The sequence below is a fragment of the Saccopteryx leptura genome, chromosome 2 (assembly GCF_036850995.1).
Source record: "Saccopteryx leptura isolate mSacLep1 chromosome 2, mSacLep1_pri_phased_curated, whole genome shotgun sequence".
In the NCBI taxonomy this organism is placed as follows: Eukaryota; Metazoa; Chordata; class Mammalia; order Chiroptera; family Emballonuridae; genus Saccopteryx; species Saccopteryx leptura.
In genome coordinates, this window is record NC_089504.1 from 176469783 (window position 1) to 176487038 (window position 17256).

A 17256-nucleotide genomic window follows, 5' to 3' on the forward strand; every position below is an offset into this window, starting at 1 on the left:
AATACTGCAGTCACCATCTTTCTGGGGTGGAGCAGGCCCCTCCATGTAACATCAGCTTGGGGGAAATCAACTGTCCTGCCCTCAGGAATCTCTTCTGCCCAACCCTATGGATATTGGAACATCTGACAAGCCAGGAAGCAGGGGTGCCTCAGTGACTCAGTTATCTGGCATTGAGGCTGGACCTTTTCCTCACACCCTTCTAAGACTATGACTAATGCTTCCACCCTATGGGATATTCAGTAGAAACTGTCCAGACTGTGGGCAGAGCTCATCTCTGGGTGTCAGAGGCCACACCCACTAGACTCCAGATGGCTACACCCTACCAAGGTCTGCAAAAAGAGTCCAGACAAACTGACATCTGGGGATAAGGATAAGGAGCCACACCCACCACACTGCCTAATCCCTGATTTTCCCCAGACTAGATTCTGTCAGGGGTTTTTATTTCAGCAGCTGAGCCCAAAAAGCAGTGAGCAGACTGAGACTGCAGGAGATATAACCTTGGCCTTTGGCTGACCTTATCCCAGGGCCAATGTGGGTAAAAGCTAGCTAAGGTCTGTGCCTTAGTATTTCTATGGGCACCCAGGCCCAGCAGAGGCAGCCATAAACTCTGGATTGCTTGTAGCTCCAGGAAGGTCACTGAGGGCCAGTCACAGGCAGTGTGAACCTGGTCTGTGCCAGGTTCCCTCAGGGAGACCCAAGAATGACACATCAAGTGGCTACCTATGGAGAGCCTTGGTTGAGGATTGTTGCTGGAGGCATGTTTGAAGGGCAGGCTCAATGGACTCCGGGACTAGCTGAGGTGAATGCTCCTTTCTCTGGTCAGCACTTGCACAATGAATCCCACAGGGTGAAGCTTCGCCACTGGCAGGCCAGGTCCAAGATACCTTGCCCCATTGGGCTACATTCCACAGGGGGAAGGTAAAGAGGCTTGGAGCACAGACATTCAAGGTGTGGGTCCCCTTGAGCCTATTGTCTGGTCAAAGGGCTTAGCCGTTTTCTGGGGGAGGGAAATAGTCAGCCCTAGGAGAAGACTTTCTCAGTCTTCCTCCCTGAGACCAGGGGCTCCCCACCTGGAAGAGCTTCTGCAGAGGGAATTGTCAGCCCCACTCAATTTGAACTTGTTGCTCAACTTCTGGGGAGAAGTAGAATTGAAGTATCCAGCAGTGCCTAAAGAATTAGGCTCTGGAGTAGGGGCCATCTTCCCCATACTGAGCTCCTGATCAAGAGACCCCTGAAGTAGGGGGTCCTACTAACATTTTATTCCCAACCTCAGTGGCCTTAAATCACCAAACTTGCAACCTGTAGAGGGATTGATGAGGTGAGGCCAGTCTAAACCCACATTACAGTCTTTCTACAGAAGGCTCTGTGAAAAGTCCATGCAGATGCAAGAGGAGGTGGACCAGCTGAAAAGTGGAGACAAATCTTACAGAGCTTGGCATTTTTAAGAAGCTGCTGTCAATTCTAAGCAGCAGGAAGCTTATCCTTATACACAGGTTGGCCTCTCCTACACTACCCAGGCACAGAAAACACAGACACAAACAGCACAGAGCAATAGCTCCAGACAGGTAGCCCACAACAGGTTACAAACAACAGCTAACACCAACCAGACTGAGAACTAACACAGCCAGTACTGGGTGGCAGACCACACCAATGTTAGACTCAGCTAACCTGCCCAAAGAAAGAGTCCAGCAGGCACCAGACACTGTGGAGAATAAATATGCCCCAAAGGATAGACACTGTACAGTGTCTAGTACACATAATCAAAATTGTTTCTTAGATCCAGCCAGCCAAAAGGGAAAATGACACCCATGAAAGGACTAACTGCATTCAACACTCACCAATATAGGGAGGTAAATACTACCCTCAAGAAGCATTCCTGGAGCAAAGAATTCAGGTGTCCTGGAGGTCAGTGCTACCAAGCCCATCTTCCTCATAAAGACACCACAACAAATTTCAAAGTCAGAGTAGAGCTACCTAATGCACAGTCAAAATGGGCAAAGAAATACAATCCAAATGAATTAAAAAGGGAAATCCCCAGAAAAAGAACTAAGTGAAATGGAAGTAACCAAACTACCAGGCACAGAATTTAAAATAATGGTTATTAGGATAATCAAGGCTCTTAGAGTAACAATAGATTATCACAATTAGAACTTAAAGAGATAGCAAACATCAAAAAGGAAATTGAAATAATAAAAAAGAATCAATCAGAAATGACAAATACAATATCAGAAATGAAGACTGCACTGGAAGGAATCAACAAGCTTGGATGAAGTGGAAAGTTGAATCAGTGATTTAGAGGACAAGATAAATGAAAGCACAGAAGCAGGGCAGCAAAAAAGAAAAAAAGAGGCTCATAAAGATAAGGAAACTCTAAGAGACCTCTGTGATAATATGATGAGAAAAACATCAGCATCAAAGGGGTTCCTGAAGAAGAAGAGAATGAACAAGGCATAGAAAACCTGTTTGAAGAAATCATAGCTGAAAATTTCCCTAACTGATGAAGGCAAAAGTCACACAAGTTCCAGAAGCACAAAGAGTCCCATTAAAGATGAACCCAAGGAGACCTAAACCAAGACACATCATAATTAAAATGCCAAAGTTAAGAGGCAAAGAAAGAATACTAAAAGCTGCAAGAGAGAAGTAGTTAATTACCTACAGAGGATCTCCCATAAGGATGACAGCTGACTTCTCAACAGAAACACTTTAGGCCAGAATGGATTGGCAAGAAATATTCAAAGTTATACAAAACAAGAACATACAACCTAGACTACTTTATCCAGCAAGGATATCATTTAAAATTGAAGGAGAAATAAATAGCTTCCCAGACACAAAAAAACTCAAAGAATTCATTACAACCAAATTAGCACTGCAAGAAATGTTAAAGGGCCTGCTATAAAAAGAGCAAAGGAAAAAAGAAATTGAGAGAAAGAGGATTGTAGGCTTAAAGAATAAAATGGCAATAAATAAGTATGTGTCAATAAAAACCTTACATGTAAATGGATTAAATGCTCCAATCAAAAGACATACAGTAGCTGCATGGATAAGAAAATAAGAGCTGTATATATGCTGTCTAAAGAGACCCATATCAGAACAAAAGATACACATAGACTAAAAATGAAGGGGTGAAAGAAAATATTTTATGTAAATGAAATGAAAACAAAAAGCTGGAGTAGTAATACTTATATCTGATAAAATAGCCTTTAAAATAAAGGCTAGCCTGACCAGGCAGTGGTGCAGTGAATAGAGCATCAAACTAGGATGCAGAGAACCCAGGTTCAAATCCCCAAGGTTGCTGGTTTGAACATGGGCTTATGTGGTTTGAGCATGGGATCATAAACATGACCCCATGCTCACTGGATTAAAGCCCAAGGTTGCTGGCTTGAGCCCAAGGTCACTGTCTTGAGCAAGGGGTCATTTGCTCTGTTGTAACCCTGCAGTCAAAGCACATATGAGAAAGCAATCAATCAATAACTAAGGAGCCGCAAGAAAATATTGATGCTTCTCATCTCTCTTTCATCCTGTCTGTCTGTCCCTATCTGTCTTTCTCTCTGTCTCTCTCACTGTCTCTGTCACAAAAGAAAAAACAAAAACAAAAACAAAACCCCAAAAACAAAGGCTATGACAGAATGATAAAGGGAATAATCCAACAGGAAGAATATAACTAATATATATGCACCCAGTATAAGCGCACCTAAATATATAAAGCAGATTTTGATGGACATAACAGGTGAGATCAACAGCAATACTATAATAGTAGGGGATCTCAATACCCCACTAACATCAATGGGTAGATCCTCCAAACACAAAACTAACAAAGAAACAGCATCTGTAAATGACACACTAGATTAATTGGATTTAATTGATATCTTGAGAACATTTTACCCCAAAGCAGCAGAATATACATTCTTTTCAACTGCTCATGATACATTTTCTAAGATAGACCACATGTTAGGATACAAAACAAGTCTCAATAAATTTAAGAAGATTGAAATTATATAAAGTGTCTTCTCTGATTACAATGGCATAAAACTAAAAATTAGCTACAATAGAAAAACTGAAAAACATTCAAACATTTGGAGGCTAAACAGCATATTATTAAATAATGAATGGGCTAACAATGATATCAAGGAATAAATAAAAATTTTCCTTTAAACAAATGAAAATGAACATAATAACAACCCCAAATTTATGGGGCACAGTGAAAGCAGTCCTGAGAGGGAAGTTAGTAGCATACAGGCATACTTTAGGAAGTGAGAAAAAACTCAAATAACTTAATCCTGTACTTAAAAGAACAAGAAAAAGAACAACAAATAAATCCCAGAGAAAGTAGATGAAAAAAATAATAAAGATCAGAGTGGAAATAAATGACATTAGAGGCCAAATATAGAAAAGATCAGCAAAACCAAGAGCTGGTTCTTTGAAAAGGTAAACAAGATTGATGAATCTTTAACAAAACTCATCAAGAAAAAAAGACAGAGGACCCAAGTAATCAAAATTAGAAATGAAACTGCAGAAGTAAAAACTGACATCATAGAAATACAAAGAATTGTAAAATAATACTATGAAGATCCATATGCCAAAAAAGTGAAAAACCTATGCAAAATGGATACATTTCTAAGAACATAAAATCTTCCAAAAGTGCACCTGGAAAAAACAGATGACCTAAGCAGACCAATTACAACAAATGAAATTGAAACACTTATCAAAAAACTCCCAGCAAAGAAAGGTCCTGGACGAGGTGGTTTCACAGGCAAATTTTTACAAATATTCAAAGAACTGACCTGTATCATTCTCAAGCTATTCCAAAAAATTCAAGAGGAGGGAAGACTTTCAAGCTCATTTTATGAGGCGAGCATCATCCTCATTCCCAAACCAGGTAAAGACTTCAAAGAAAGAAAACTATAGGCTAATATCCCTGATGGACATAGATGCTAAAATTCTCAACAATGTATTAGCAAATTAGATTCAGTAATACATTAAAAATATTATGCATCATGATCAAGTGGAATTTATTCCAGAGAGGCAAGGCTGATACAATATTTGTAAGTCAATAAGTGTGATTCATCACATAAACAAAAGGAAGGATAAAAATCACATGATCATATCAATGGATGCAGAAAAAGCATTTGATAAAATCCAGCACTGATTTATGATCAAAACTCTGAGCAAAGTGGAAATATAGGGAACATACCTCAAGAAAATAAAGGCCATAAATGACAAACCTACAGCCAACATCTTACTCAATGGGCAAAAATTAAAAGCAATCCCCTTAAGATCAGGAACAAGGCAGGGGTGCTCCCTTTCACCACTCTTATTCAACATAGTCCTGGAAGTCCTAGCCATAGCAATCCGACAAGAAGAAAAAATAAAAGGCATCCAAATTGTAAAAGAAGGAGTAAAATTTTTATTAATTGATATTATTTGCTGATGACATGATACTGTACATAGAAAACACTAATATCTCTGTCAAAAGACTACTTGACCTGATAAATAAGTTTGGCATGGTGATAAAATATAAAATTAATATTAAGAAATCAGTGGCATTTTTATATACCAAGAATAAACTGTCAAAAAAAGAAATTAAGGAAGCAATCCCTTTCACTATTGCAACAACAACAAAAAAATAAAGTACCTATGAATAAATTTAACCAAAGAGGTAAAAGACTTGTACTCATAAAATTATAAGACATTGAAAAAATAAATTAAGGAAGATACAAAGAAGTCAAAACATATACTGTGTTCATGGATAGGAAGAATTAACACCATTAAAAATGTCCATATTACTAAAAGCAATCTATAGACTCAATGCATTTCTTATTAAAATACCAAAGGCATACATCATAGATCCAGGACAAATATTCCAAAAATTTATATGTAACCAAAAAAGAAGCTGAATAGCCTCAGCAATCTTGAAAATGAAGAACAAAGTGGGAGGTATCACACTTCCTGATATCAAGTTATAGTACAAGGCCATTGTAATGTTGGCATAAAAACTGTCATACAGATCAATGGAACAGAACAGAGAACACAGAAATAAACCCAAGGCTTTATGGTCAATTAATATTTGACAAAGGAGGTAAGAGTATACAATAGAATAAAGACAATTTTTTTAATAAATGGTGTTGGGAAAATTGGAAATTACATGCAAAAATATGTAAATAGACCACATACTTATACCATTTACAAAAACAAACTCAAAATGGATAAAAGACTTAAATGTAAGTTGCAAAACCATAGAACCATATTGGAAGAAAACATAGGAGTAAACTCTCTAATATCTATCATAACAATTATTTTTGCCAATATATCTCCTTAGGAAAGTGCAATACAGGACAAAATAAACAAATAAGAGTATATCAGACTAAAAGGATTTTGCACAGCAAAAGAAACCATTAACAAAAAGATGACCTACCCAATAGGAGAGCATATTTGCCAATGCATTTGAAAAGGGGTCAAAAACCAAAATTTAAAAAGAATTTCTAAACTCAACACCAGAGAGGTAAAGAATCCAATTAAAAAATGGGCTCAGAAACTGAGTAGACACTTCTTTAAAGAGGACATACAAATGACCAATAGGTACACGAAAAAATGTTCAACATCACTAATCATCAGAGAAATGCGAATTAAAACCACAATGAGATATCACTTTACACCTGTCAGAATGGCGCTCATTAACAAATCAACATACAGTAAGTACTTGTAAAGGTGTGGAGAAAAGAGAACCCTCCTGCACTGCTGGTGGGAATACAGACTTGTGCAGCCACTGTGGACAACAGTATGGCATTTCCTCAAAAATTAAAAGTGAAACTGCCTTTTGACCCAGCTATCCCACTAGTAGAAATATATCCTAAGAATCCCACAACACTGATTCAAAAGAAGATATGCACCACCATGTTTATTGCAGCATTTTTTACAATAGCCAAGATCTGGAAACAGCCCAAGTATCCATCACTGGACAAATAAATATAAAAGTGGTGGTACATATACACAACCTTGCCATAAAAAAGAAAAAAGTCTTATGTTTTGTGATGGAATGAATGGACTTGAAGATTATTATACTAAGTGAAATAAGCCATGCAGAAAAGACAAATATCATATGATCTCACTTATATGTGGAACCTAAGGAACAAGGTGAACTGAGGAACTGAACAGAGGTGGGGCACAGGGTGCAGAGGGATAGCTGTCAGAGGGAAGGGCAATGTGAATTGCGATCACAGAAGGTGAAGGGTAATCAGATTATATATACATAACTGATAGATTCAGATAACTGGACAGCAAATCCCAGAGGGAAGGAGGGGAGAGAGATGGGGGAGGAGCAAAGGGAGAGCAACAGGGGTACATTGTTGGGGGTAGAGGGTGTTATATTGAGTGGAACACTTGAATCCATGTTAACAAAATAAATTTAAAAATCTAATAAAAATAAAAACAGCCTGGGACCCTGGCTAGTTGGCAGAGTGGTAGAGCGTAGGCCCAGAGTATGGATGTCCCAGGTTCAATTCCCAGTCAGGGCACACAGGAGAAGCGATTGTCTGCCTCTCCACCTCTTACTCTCTACTTCTCTCTCTCTCCTCCTCCTCCTTTCATGCAGCCATGGCTTGATTAAAGTGATTTGGCCCTGGACGCGGAGGATGAATCCATGGCCTTCACCTCAGGTGCTAAAAAAATGGCTATGGCTGCAGTGGAACAAGGGCCCCAGATGGGTAGAGTATTGCCCCCTAGTGGGCTTGCTGGATGGATCCCAGTTAGGGCGCATGCAAGAGTCTGTCTCCACCTCCCCTCTTCTCTCTAGCAAAATTAAAAAAAGAAAGAAAGAAAAAGGAAGACGTGTTGGTATGGAATAAGAAGGCCTAATCTTTTTTTTTTAATGAAAGAATATAAATACTTACATGGTAATCTTATTTAGTTAAAATAAAATAGCTATCTTATCTCCTATAGAATATCTATCCTTTATCCATGTATGTGTGGATAAGTGTATATAGAGATATAATATACATTTATTAATGGATAAAACAATCATTGACTTTATTTTAAGGCAATAGATGCCTGATTTACCCTTTTTGTTTTTTTGTAGTTTATTTTAAGTGAGAAGTGGGAAGGCAGAGAAACAGACTCCCACATGCACCCTACTGGATCCACCTGGACAAGACCACTATGCAGTGATGCTCTGCCCATCTGGGCCATTGCTCCGTTGCAACTGGAGCCATTCTACCTCCTGAGGCAGAGGCCATGGAGCATCCTCAGTGCCAGAACCAACTTAGTTCCAATGGAGTCTTGTCTGTGCGAGGGGAACAGAGAGACAGAGAGAAAGGAGAGAGGAAATGGTGGAGAAGCAGATGGGCGCTCTCCTATATGCCGTGGCTAAGAATTGAACCCCAGGCTTCCAAATGCTTGGCCAATGCTCTACCACTGAGCCAACTGGCCAGGGCCCAGATTTACCATTTATTGGAATTTTTGATGCTAGGTTCTCCGAGTAACTTAACCATCAGGAGAAGCAAGAGAAGAAGTAAGGGTTAGAAGAATTGCTAGGCACAGAGATTTGTTAAAAACCCACCATGGGCCTGACCAGGCGGTGGCACAGTGGACAGAGCATCGGACTAGGATGCGGAAGGACCCAGGTTCGAGACCCTGGGGTTGCCAACTTGAGCACGGGCTCATCTGGCTTGAGCAAAAAGCTCACTAGCATGGACCCAAGGTCACTGGCTCGAGCAGGGGGTTACTCAGTCTGCTGAAGGCCCGGGGTCATGGCACATCTGAGAAAGCAATCAATGAACAACTATGGTGTCGCAACGAAAAACTGATGATTGATGCTTCTCATCTCTCTCCGTTCCTGTCTGTCTGTCCTATCTATCCCTCTATCTGACTCTCTCTCTGTCCCTGTAAAAAAATTAAAAATAAAAACAAACAAACAAAAACAAAAACAAAAAAACCCCACCATGGTTCAGGTGCTATACTTTACCTGGGAGAGTTGAAGATGAATTATTAAGATATTAAACAAGAAAAAAAATCACTTTTATTTCTTGTTTAACATTTGCCTGTAAGATGGGCAAATTTAGGGTGATGAAATAGATGAAACAAAAATTAATCTTTAGAAACAAGACTTAACCCTACCAGAATCTTTAACATCTGATTATTGTAGGTTACTAAAGATCAAGGTTATTTATTTTTTATTTACCTGAGAGCTAGAAAAAATTGTTATGCTTAATTAATTTTGAATGAATCAATTGAGTGATTGATTATGAATTTTATTTTTACATTAAGTTTAAAGGGTAGTAAATTCAATATAGGCAACTTAATTTTATATATAGATCACAAATATTTTTCCTTAAAATGAGAATTTTTTAAATTTAAAATCTCGTTTTTATGTTGCTTCTTCAGTTTACAGAATCATCATTAAGGAAATTTATTTTAGTTCAAGAAATTTCATTTTCAAAAAATATCCTATTAGAAGTTTATATTTAGCCTGACCGGTAATGGTGCAGTGGATAAAATATTGACCCCGAATGCTGAGGTCTCCAGTTGGATCCCCAAGCCACAAGCTCTTAGATCCCCACATCACTGGTTTGATCCCTGGTCAAGGCAGGTATTAGAAGCAATCTAATACGATGCATAACTATGTGGAACAATGAATTGATGTTTCTCTCTCTCTCTCTTCCTTGCTTTATATAAATAACAAAAGAAAAAGAGTTTACAATTAAAGAATTGATAAATTAAGTTGTGTATAAAAAGTAACCATAAATTTGCATACCTTATAAACACATTCATTTAACTTAATGATTCTATTGATTTATCTATAAATAAAATTTGAGGTACAGTCAAGGTTTTTTTTGCTTCTTAAATTGTAGTTATTATTACATCAGACTTTTGATCAAATTTTGTTATTTAAAGTAAAGAAATAATTACCTGATCCTTCATGCAGTCTTTTAGTATCCTCATTATTCTACTCTGCCTAAGCCACTAGAGGGCAAGACAATCTAACATATTAGAGTAGATATAATTTTATCCAATAGAGGGCAGTCACATTTGTACTAGGCAAACAAGTTAGTATATTACATTTCAGCTCTTCACAGCTGCCATTTCCTGTGGGGATTATAAGAGGGGGAAGAGAAAGAGCGAAAGAAAGGAAAAAAGAACACAACCCTCTCAATAAACAATTCATTGCCAGACTTCTGAAATTGTTAAGTGAGTTTAATAAACAATTTACTTGTCTCTAGATTTAGTTTAACTTTGAAGTGGAAAGAAAAAAGAAACATAAATTAAAAGATAAATCTTAACAAAGGAAAATGAGAAAACATACAAAAATCATTTCCAATCAAAGAGACCAAGTGTTAACTGCTTTATTTTTATCTACAAACACAATATCAGGTTACTTTTAAAGGGTAAGTAGTGAATCAGCAGCATAAATAATTCCTTATTACACAAAAACTGCAGAAAGCTCTAAGTGAAGTGACAAATGGGATTAGCCATTTCTCATGAAACATCATGAAGGAGAATCCTGGGTTAATGGAAAAAGTCAAGAACCAGGAAGCCTGGGTTTTATTCCTAACTACTATGTCTTGGCTGTGTAACAATTGGTAGGTTTGTCAATCTACATAAGCTTTCTTTCAGTTGCCTCATGTGAGAAGTTATGGAAATTATGACATAAGTGATTTCCAAATCTGGCTGGTCATTGGAAACCTTGCTTTGCTAGTCTCCAGAACTACTGAATTAGAACTGAGTCTCCAGAAATGAAGCTCAACAACACACATACATATACATATATAAACACATCACATTTGTACAATTTAATTTATCCATATATACACGTGTATGCATGTATAATTTGGGTAATTCTGATGCTCTTTCATTGTAAGTTGTCATTGTAAATGGGCTAAATGATAGCTAAATTTTCTTTTTTTCACTTTAAAATTCTATGACTTAATGATGATTTAACATCACTAAGTTGGTATTTTAAGTTTTTTTTCTGTCCTAACACTAAAAAAAGGGCAGTAGAAAGTCAATAACATTAAAAAATTGAATGCATAAAACTAATTTAAAAACAAAGTTTTTAAGTGTTAGATTGATAACTTGGTAATTTTTTTTTCTTTTTTCCTCAGAACTTTTATTTTTTAACAGAATATTTGTCATTACTACTTTTGATAGTCTTCTTTCTTCTTAGGTTTAGGTTTAAAATTTGTTCTTTGGTGCTGATTCATGGAATAGTTCACTCACCCTTAGCCTGACAAACTCAACTGTAAGAGGTGCATGAACTTTTTGGAATTTCCGATGTCCTTTGATTTCTACTTAATCCACATACTATAATTGCTATGAAATCTGTTTTTCCAACTGAGATGAATGATACTCCCTTAGGTTTACAGATGTAGTTAGATCCCTGACCTTCATTACATGAAGAAAGAGAAACAACTGAGTAATTGGCTGCACTAAATGGCTGACTTATCCACAAATTATTTTTATCATGATTTTTTTTATTCTGTGAGAGGAAGAAAGGCAGAGACAGACTTTTGCATGTGCCTCAGCCAGGATCCCCCCAGCAAGCCCACTAGGGGTGATGTTTTTGCCCATTTGGGGTGTTGCTCCATTGCTTAGTAACCAAGCTCTTCTTAGTGCCTGAGGCAGAGGCCATGGAGACATCCTTAGCACCCAGGGCCAACTCACTTCAATTGAGCCATGGCTGCAGAAGGGGAAAGAGAGAGAGAAAAAGAGAGAGAGAAGTGAGAAAGGCAGGGGTGGAGAAGCAGATGAGCATTTCTCCTGTGTGCCCTGACTGAGAATCAAACCCAGGACATCCACACACCATGTTGACACTCTACCACTGAGCAAGCCAGCCAGGGCAAATCACTGATTTCTAATATTGTGTAAAATAAAACACCAACCATAATGTTCCTCTATCTACCAGATGACCACACTTCCCAATTGTACTCCATTGAACCAAATTGCAGTCATGAATCAAAAAAAGGCACCCTGATTCTCAGGCTCCTGGAATTTATATCCTCTCTTACTTTTCTTCTTTTTCCCAACTTTCCTCCCCTTTTTCCCACATGATCTGCAAAGAAAAATTCAGAAGCCCTTCAAAGAAAAATACAACAAATTTAAAATGTTAAAGAGGTAGATTCTTCTAGTTGTTGGCCAAATCCAAAAGGTGAGCCAAATCTAGAAGGTGATAGAAAAAAGATATTATTACTATATTCTTGGGAAATCACTTATCAGACAATTTGAACAGAAGGGATAGATGTGAGAGCATCCAACACACCCTGTATACACTTGTTTTGATGTCTAAAAGTGATTTGCAAATGTGTTATGCATAAATTTGAAACTGTTACATTTTATGTTTTTAAACAAATAGAAAGTAGTGAATGAGGAGAAAGCAAATTAAATATTTCTCAATACTGTATCTAGAATAATCTTGTATTTTTAAAAGTATAGAAAGCATTTTCAGATAGTTTGGATTATCTATTTTATTAATTCTTATATTATCACAGAATGGGCTAAAGTTGTGTCTTATCAGATTTTAGAACATACTGTTGAAGTTTCTGAGCTCTGTAATCAGACTTCTAGGACTAAATCCAAGCTCTTCTACATGCTCTGTATGCAACTTTGGGTAAGGTACTCCTAAATTCAGTTTGCTTATCTATAAAATGATAATTAAGTACCTGCATTATATATATATTATATATAGTATATAATATATAATATATATATATATTTCATGAGCTAAACCACTTGAGTACATTATATATGTGTATATATTTTGTGAACTAAACCACTCGAGTACAATACTGTGCCTGGGGTTTAATAATTACACAATAAGCCCTGGCTGGTTGGCTCAGTGGTAGAGCGTCAGCCTGGCGTGCAGGAGTCCCGGGTTCGATTCCCAGCCAGGGCACACAGGAGAAGCGCCCATCTGCTTCTCCACCCCTCCCCCTCTCCTTCCTCTCTGTCTCTCTCTTCCCCTCCCGCAGCCAGGGCTCCATTGGAGCAGGATTTGCCCGGGCACTGAGGATGGCTCTGTGGCCTCTGCCTCAGGCACTGGAGTGGCTCTGATTGCAGCAGAGCGAAGCCCCAAGATGGGCAGAGCATCACCCCCTGGTGGGCGTGCCGGGTGGATCCCAGTCGGGCGCATGCGGGAGTCTGTCTGACTGCCTCCCTGTTTCTGGCTTTGGAAAAATACAAAAAAAAAAAAAAAAAAAAAAAAATACACAATAAACATTACTTGTATAATTTTCTTTGTTGTTTTAATATTTGCAATCAAAAACAAGGGAAAATTCTTTTAAAATTTGGGACAACCAAAATGAAGTTGGATAATGAGTTATGAGTTGACTTGAAGTCACGAAATATTATGGCTACAAAGCCAAAATACCATTAAATAGAAGCTCATGTTTGTGAAAAAAGCAGGAGAATCGGTGCCAACAGAGTATGTTTAGTTCCAGTTTCTGCAATTACCAGCTATGTGACCTTGAATAAGTCACTTAATCTCTAAGGGTTGGCTTTCTCATATGTAAAAAGGAATAGCACGCACACACTAGAAAGTTGTTGTGGTAATTAAAAGAGATCATTCATGTGAAGTTAAAACTATGAATGTTAAACTGAGCAAGGTAAATTCCTTCACTTTAGGAGACATTAAGAAACAAGAACAAATAAATGAATCAAAAACAGCACATGTTCAGCACAAATGCCTTTCCTCTGTGGAGCCTTCCCTGCTTCTATGTTTTCTCTCCCCGGAGCAATGATCTTTACTCTGACTTCTTTGTTATCCTTAGGCATGCCTTCCTCATTTGTCTCACATTTTTATGAGTCTATGGCCTATGGAAATGAAACATGTCTCATATGTTTCCATATCGCCCCAGCAACTAGCACAGAAATGAACACAGTGAATGGTTCTTAGCAAATGATGTTTCAATAGTTGATTGAAATGAAACTGATGATTAAATCAAAAAAATGTATTCTCCTAACATTAAAGATAGGATATATTATTTCTTAAGATGAGTTGCCAAGTAAAACAATTCCATGCCACTATCGACCTAACATGATTGCCCTTTTCTTACATATCTCTAGTCGCGTGATTCTTGGTGTTGTTAGAAATGCTATGCTCATACTCCATGGTCAAGCAGATGTGTCTTTTGTTGGGTAGGTAAAGACTGCAACCTGCTGGTGGAGCTGGAGCTGCACAGCCATCCGGAAAGAAAACTTGGATTCCTGCAGTATGGCCAGAAAATGAGCCTTAGCTTCATGAATGTGGCCCTCATACAGCTGTGTTGGAACAAAGCTGGCTGTGAACCAAACACTGCGCTTGTCTGCCTGTTCTCCAGGAGAGGCTTATGTGTTGCATTGGCTACAAGAGACAGGCAAAGTTTTAAGAGACAAGCAGAAGAGGAGACAGAATGTCATTTAAAACACATTTCCAGGCTCCATCTAAAGTGAAAACCCAGTAACTTTGAGTGGATCCATGCCGACAATGTTTAAACATTTCTATACATGATCAGATCAGTCTCAGCTCATCACTGGCTTCAGTCAAATGTGAACCATAGAAGCCTGTACTGTCTAGGATACTGTAAGCAAAGAACCAGCCCTTACATTCAAGTGGAACAGATTTGGGTGGGGAGTCCTAGTAAACTTATAAACAATTTATAAACTGAAGCATTTAGCAATTCTTGATTAAACGTTCAAATCCTTATAGCTCTTTGCCAATAAAATATAGGGTTTCACTGTTTTCAGTAACCATTTGGAAATCTTGGGAGAAAAATCCTACTTCACAGCTAGACAAAGTTTTATTTGTAATCAGCTAATCTAAAAGAAATGATTATGAAAAAACCTTAGTATTGATATGTGTCTGAAATGCTTTATATAAAGCTCTTCAAAATATCCCTCTGAACTAAGAAGAGACGTATTTGTAGTGATAGTAGCTTGGTAATTAAAACCAGTTTAAAAAAATAGAAATTAAACAAGATAGATGGAATGTCAGAAAATAAGTTGTAATTTTTCTTTAATACACATTTAATTATAGTCATTCAAACTCAAATTCTTCCATGTTTGATGATACTAAATCTGTGTAAGAAATTCATTCTTCTTTAAGGTGGCTCTTATTGCCCACGAAGGCCTAGTCGTCTATCTATTTAACCCATTTTTCCCCTTGCAATTTAATATAATCAGTGAAATTACATTGTGTGAAGTGTCAGTCACAGAGTCATATCTAAAAATTCTATTAAATATTCTGGTAAAAGTATTGACATAGGCCAAACATAAACATGCCAATAAGCTAAACTAGAAGATTTTACTCAACTCAAGGTTTCTCAGGATGGAGTACTGCGTCTTAAATTATCTTTAAATCCCAACACTTAAGACAAACCCTTATATTTAATAAAATCTCAAAAGGTTTTGGTCAAGAGCACAAGGAACTGATTAAAATTTTGGCTGAAATAAAATTCTTTTTAGCTCAATATATGCTTATAAAGGCAGGATCAATACTGGAAGAATATTAAATGCATCTGTTTTTTTTAAAATTTTTTACTTTTAAATACCCTACCATAAGGTCGAAATGTATCTTTGCCATAAACCTATCTTAGTTGAGCAGGAAAAAGATGAAAGGGTGGTAAGAATGAGGAACAGCCACCAGGGGATATATAAAATAAGTAAAAGTAGATGTGAAGAGAAAAAAAGTCTCAAGGACTCTAAGAGAGGGAAAAGGGAAATAGCAGAACTTAGTTTTATCACAAAATCAACCTTATTCAATTATAAAGAATTTCCTAAGGGATTTTTTAAAATAACAATCAATGAAAAGATATTTACAGAAGAAAAAAAATAAATGAATCATTTAATTCAATTCAATAAAAGCTTTACTTTCTTTTCTGAGCAATAGACTCCCTATACAGGCCCTCCAAGGCAGGTCTCTGTAGTCAGTATAAAATGAAATTGTTAAATAAAATTTGTTAAATTTTAATTCAAACAGTTGTAGCTCAGAATAATTTAGATCAATTATGATCAAGAATTCATGTCAGCATGATAACCTCTAGTACAGGGAGTCCTCGGGTTATAGTTCTGTTCCTACAACAGTGATATAACCCGAATATTGGCGTAAGTCTAAACACACCCTGATCTAACACAAAGGAACACTTGCACTTTTAACAGTCCAAAATGGCTAGGTAGCATACTGAAGGACACCTTCTTCCTCACTTGTATGCCACATTACTGCATCATCTTCTGCCACGGGCAGCCAAACTAGTTTGCCCACATAGTCCGTAAGTACGATGCTAATGGCATCAGCCAAAATACTCATGTCTCAATTTTTTTTAAAGATTTTATGGTCAGGAGCATTGTAAACTCGAGACTGTTGTAACCCACAGACCCCCTGTATTTGAGTTAATGATTGCCTCCCTTGGAATGGTATAGAGAAAAGAACATTCAATAAGAGGTCAGGAAAGCTGGGTGCTTTTTCCAAATTCACCATTTAATTAGCAGCTGTTAATCTCTCTGGACCATGGTGTTATCATTTGATCACTGCAGATAATATTTGTACAATCAAGTTGTTTTGATGAGCAATGAAACACTATATGTAACTTGTAAATATAAAGTGCTATGTAAATATAACAAGTCTATTGTGAAAACTCCCCTCCATCATACTCTGTACATAGGTTGCATGAACTTTTCTTTAGAATGACATAAGAGATATGGCTGGGAAGCAAAATGTTTGCTATTAAAAATATAAAACCAAATGTATTGAAGGAAAAAAAGTGCTCCAATGTACATGCATTAATATAAAACAAAGCACTTTTTGGAAAAATCATTTCCTCAATAATATTTAGATTTTTTTTTTTTTTTTTAGGCACAAAAAAACATGTATGATTGAACACATAAAATGATACTTTTTCATTTATCCATAATAAGTGGTCATATTTTTTCAATGGAATTAAAATTGTTTTCCTTTTACTAATGTTAAAATTTTATAAAACCAACCTTTTATCTCAGTATGTTCAAATTCATATACCATAAAAGCAGCTCTTTCAACAATTGAAAATGTCATTAGGCATTTTATGTGCAATGAGTACTTAGAAATGTATAATGCTTGCTTTTGTTATTAGGGCTAATAATAGTTTACATTCTAAACCATCCATCTATTGGTAGCTATATCATGCTTATTTAGGAATTTTGGATTCATTTGAAACTTAACCTAAATAAAACTAGAGTGGGTAAATGCACATGAACCAAAACACTAAGTCTTATGAATTTCCCCCCAAAATTTATATCACTTAAAATCCTCTCTAAGTG

At 37.0% G+C, this 17256-nt stretch overlaps 1 pseudogene; it reads left to right on the forward strand.

Moving 5' to 3' along the window:
* The first annotated feature begins 700 nt into the window (after positions 1–700).
* Positions 701–17256, forward strand: part of LOC136391699 (programmed cell death protein 2 pseudogene) — a 31692-nt pseudogene continuing 15136 nt past the window's right edge.